This window comes from Schistocerca gregaria, chromosome 6 (genome assembly GCF_023897955.1).
Source record: "Schistocerca gregaria isolate iqSchGreg1 chromosome 6, iqSchGreg1.2, whole genome shotgun sequence".
In the NCBI taxonomy this organism is placed as follows: domain Eukaryota; kingdom Metazoa; phylum Arthropoda; class Insecta; order Orthoptera; family Acrididae; genus Schistocerca; species Schistocerca gregaria.
Window position 1 is genome coordinate 142,250,844 of NC_064925.1, and position 5,427 is coordinate 142,256,270.

The window sequence follows — 5,427 nt, forward strand, 5'->3', positions numbered from 1 at the left end:
CCATCGTGGTGTTGGCATGACATGTAATATCTCAGTCTACGAGGCGTGTTTTTTAAGTAAGTACCGTTTTGAGATTAAAAAAGGATGTGCCAAGATATATCAATAATTTTATTTTTACATGAATGCCTGTACCTTAATTTACGCACTGACGCCATTACAGTCCGATTCTTCCTTGTTTAAGTTGTGTACTGAGTGTTTAAGATGCCTCCGATAATCGTGAGTCCCGCCGACTGTGAAGTACGGGCTGTTACAAGATTTCTTAGTGGTAAAGGCCTAAAAGCGATCGAAATTCATCGTGAGACCTGTGCAGTTTACGGAGAAAACATTATGAGTGATGGAATGGTAAGAAAGTGGGTGAGAGCATTGAAGGATGGCCGCACAAATGTGCATGATGAACAACGGAGTGGGCGTCCTTCGGTCGTTAATGAAAGTTTGATGCAGGAAGTGGACAATAAGGTGAGAGAAAACAGACGTTATACTGTTTCCTCCTTGAGGGATGACTTTCCTAATGTTTCTCGTTGTGTTTTGTATGGTATTGTGGCCGAGCACTTGAATTACCGAAAATTGTGCGCACGTTGGGTGCCGAAAATGTTGACGGATGTGCATGAAACCAAACGTTTAGACAGTGCATTGACCACAACGACGGTGATGATTTCTTAAGCTAAATTGTTACGGGCGATGTAACATGGGTGGATTACGTCATACCAGGGTCAAAGCAACAGTCCAAGGAAGTTGAGCGAGGGCATCGTTTTGCTGCAAGACAATGCCCGTGCGCATTTGGTGAATCAGACCAAAGATCTCATCACATCTTTTCGATGGGAAATTCTGGATTATCGTCCGTACAGCCCCCAACTTGTGCCCAGTGACTACCATTTGTTCCTGCACTTGAAGAAAAGCCTGGGCGGTCAGCGTCTTCAAGACGATCACGAAGTCAAAACAGTGGTGATGCAGTTGTTAGCAAGTCAGGCGGCAGACTTCTATGAGGAGGGTATTCAAAAACTGGTACAAAGTTATGACGAGTGCCTAAATATTGACAGAAATTATGTAGAAAAGTAGATTAAGGTACAGGCTTTCATGTAAAAATAAAATTATTGAGATATGTTAGTACGTATTTTTTTAATTTCAAGACGGTACTTACTTAAAAAAACACGCCTCGTACATTAAGAAAAGAGTAAAATATTCGTAGGGATTATTTTTCGCATGTCCTCATGCAACGAGAGGCATCTACGTTGGCCAGCCAAGAACATTATGGTCACTGCCTGATATCCGGCACGTCCATCTTTGGCACGAATAACAACGGCGACGCGTAGTGGCATGGAAGCAATGAGGCCTTGGTAAGTCACAGAGGGCAGTTGACATCTACGTATACGAGTCACCTAATTTGCGTAATTTCTGGGCAGAGGGTCGATGAGCTCTGGAACTATGTTCAGTCGCATCCCAGATGTGTTGGATTGGGTTCAGATCTGGCGAGTCGGGAACTTGCCATTGTGTTCCTCGAGTCACTTCATCACATTCCTGGCCGTGTGACAAGCGGCATTATCTTGCTGAAAAATGCCTAAGCCATCGGGAAAGATGATCGCCATGAAAGGGTGTACGTGGCCTGCAACCAGTGTACGATACTCCTTGGACGTTATGGCCCTTTTTACGTGCTCCACTGGACCAGTCGATGCCAGAGCATAATGGAACCGCCACCAACTTGTCTGCGTCCCACAGTACATGTGTCAAGGAGCTGTTCCGCTGGAAGAAGACGGACTCGCGACCTCCCGTCGGCGTGGTGAAGGAAGTATAGGGATTCATCACACCATGCAACGCTTTGTCACTTTACCAACGCCCAGTACCGATGACCATGGACCAATTCATTCGTATTTGCCGATGTCGTGGTGTGCATATTGACATATGCATAGTTCGTCGGCTGCGGAGGTCCGTCGTCAGGAATGTTTGGTGCACTGTGTATTCAGACTCACCTGTACTCTGCACATAATTAAAATCGGGTTTTAGTTCCACCACAGTTCACTTCCTGTAATGCTTTACCAGCCTGACCAGCTGACGACGTCCGACATCTCTATGAGGGGTGGCCGCTCAAACCCACAATCGTTTTATCTCAAGTACAGATAGTGTTGAGGATCAGTGGACAAAGTTCAAAACCATCGAACAATATGCATTAGATCAGTATGTGCCAAGGAAGATCGTAAGAGATGAAAAGAAACCACCGTGGTGCAACAACCGAGTTAGAAAACTGCTACGGAAGCGAACGGAACTTCACAGCGAACATAAACGTAGCTAAGGTCTTGCAGACAAACAAAAATCACACTAAGCGAAATGTAGTGTGAGGAAGGCTATGTGAGAGACGTTCAACGAATTCTAAAGTAATGTCCTATGTACTGACTTGGCCGGCCACGGTGGTCTCGCGGTTCTAGGCACGCAGTCCGGAACCGTGCGACTGCTACGGTCGCCGGTTCGAATCCTGCCTCGGGCATGGATGTGTATGATGTCCTTAGGTTAGTTAGGTTTAAGTAGTTCTAAGTTCTAGGGGACTAATGACCACAGCAGTTGAGTCCCATAGTGCTCAGAGCCATTTGCTCAGAGCCATTCTTGTACTGACTTGGCAGAAAATCCTAAGAAACTTTGGTCTTATGTCCAAGAGGTAGGTGGATCAAAACAAAATGTCCAGACACTCTGTGACCATAATGGTACTGAAACAGACTAAACGCCGAAATACTAAAGGTCTCTTTCAAAGCTGCTTCACAGAGGAAGACTGCACTGCAGTTCCTTCTCTAGATTGTCGCACAGACGAAAAAATGGTATTATTGAAGTAGGAGACAGAGGGACAGGAAAACAATTAAAATCGCTCAAGAGAGGAAAGGCCGCTGGGCCTGATGGGATACCAGTTCGATTTTACACAGAGTACGCGAAGGAACTTGCCCCTCTTCTTGCAGCGGTGTACCGTAGGTCTCTAAAAGAGCGTAGCGTTCCAAAAGATTGAAAAGGGTACAGATAGTCCCCGTTTTCAAGAAGGGACGTCGAAGAGAGGTACAGAACTATAGATGCCTAACTCGATCAGTTGAAAAATTTTGGAACACGCATTATGTTTGAGTATAATGACTTTTCTGGAAACTATAAACTACTCTGTAGGAATCAGCATGGGTTTCGCAAAAGACAATCGTGTGAAACCCAGCTCGCGCTATTCGTGCACGAGACTTAGAGGGCAATAGACATGGGATCCCAGGTAGATGCTGTGTTTCTTGACTTCCGCCAGGCGTTTGATACAGTTCCCAACAGTCGTTTAATGAAGAAAGTAAGAGAATATGGGCTATTAGATCAACTGTGTGATTGGATTGAAGAGTTTCTAGATAACAGAACGGAGCATGTCATTGTCAATGGAGAGAAGTCTTAGTAAGAGTGATTTCAGGTGTGCCGCAGGGGAATATCGTAGGACCGTTGCTACTCACAATATACACTCCTGGAAATTGAAATAAGAACACCGTGAATTCATTCTCCCAGGAAGGGGAAACTTTATTGACACATTACTGGGGTCAGATACATCACATGATCACACTGACAGAACCACAGGCACATAGACACAGGCAACAGAGCATGCACAATGTCGGCACTAGTACAGTGTATATCCACCTTTCGCAGCAATGCAGGCTGCTATTCGCCCATGGAGACGATCGTAGAGATGCTGGATGTAGTCCTGTGGAACGGCTTGCCATGCCATTTCCACCTGGCGCCTCAGTTGGACCAGCGTTCGTGCTGGACGTGCAGACCGCGTGAGACGACGCTTCATCCAGTCCCAAACATGCTCAATGGGGAACAGATCCGGAGATCTTGCTGGCCAGGGTAGTTGACTTACACCTTCTAGAGCACGTTGGGTGGCACGGGATACATGCGGACGTGCATTGTCCTGTTGGAACAGCAAGTTCCCTTGCCGGTCTAGGAATGGTAGAACGATGGGTTCGATGACGGTTTGGATGTACCGTGCACAATTCAGTGTCCCCTCGACGATCACCAGAGGTGTACGGCCAGTGTAGGAGATCGCTCCCCACACCATGATGCCGGGTTTTGGCCCTGTGTGCCTCGGTCGTATGCAGTCCTGATTGTGGCGCTCACCTGCACGGCGCCAAACACGCATACGACCATCATTGGCACCAAGGCAGAAGCGACTCTCATCGCTGAAGACGACACGTCTCCATTCGTCCCTCCATTCACGCCTGTCGCGACACCAATGGAGGCGGGCTGCACGATGTTGGGGCGTGAGCGGAAGACGGCCTAACGGTGTGCGGGACCGTAGGCCAGCTTCATGTAGACGGTTGCGAATGGCCCACGCCGATACCCCAGAAGCAACAGTGTCCCTAATTTGCTGGGAAGTGGCGGTGCGGTCCCCAACGGCACTGCGTAGGATCCTACGGTCTTGGCGTGCATCCGTGCGTCGCTGCGGTCCGGTCCCAGGTCGACGGGAACGTGCACCTTCCGCCGACCACTGGCGACAACATCGATGTACTGTGGAGACCTCACGCCCCACGTGTTGAGCAATTCGGCGTTACGTCCACCCGGCCTCCCGCATGGCCACTATACGCCCTCGCTCAAAGTCCGTCAACTGCACATACGGTTCACGTCCACGCTGTCGCGGCATGCTACCAGTGTTAAAGACTGCGATGGAGCTCCATATGCCACGGCAAACTGGCTGACACTGACGGCGGCGGTGCACAAATGCTGCGCAGCTAGCGCCATTCGACGGCCAACACCACGGTTCCTGGTGTGTCCGCTGTGCCGTGCGTGTGATCATTGCTTGTACAGCCCTCTCGCAGTGTCCGGAGCAAGTATGTTGGGTCTGACACACCGGTGTCAATGTGTTGTTTTTTCCATTTCCAGGAGTGTATATATATATGAATGACCTTGTGGATAACATCGGAAGTTGACTGAGGCTTTTTGCGGATGATGATGTAGTATATCGAGAGGTTGTAACAATGGAAAATTGTACTGAAATGCAGGAGGATCTGCAGCGAATTGACGCATCGTGCAGGTAGTGGCAGTTGAATCTCAATGTAGATAAGGGTAATGTGCTGTGAATACATAGAAAGGAAGGGCCTTTATTATTTAGCTACAATACAGCAGGTCAGCAACTGGAAGAAGTTAATTCCATAAATTGTCTGGGAGTACGCATTAGGAGTGATTTCAAATGGAAGGGCCATATAAAATTAATCGTCGGTAAAGCAGATTCTAGACTGAGATTCATTGGAAGAATCCTAAGGAAATGCAGTCCGAAAACAAAGGAAGTAGGTTACAGCACATTTGCTCGCATACTGCTTGAATACTGCTCACCGGTGTGGGATCCGTACCAGACAGGGTAGATAGCAATGATAGAGGAAATCCAACGGAGAGCAGCGCGCTTCGTTATAAGATCATTTAGTAATCGCGAAAGCGTTA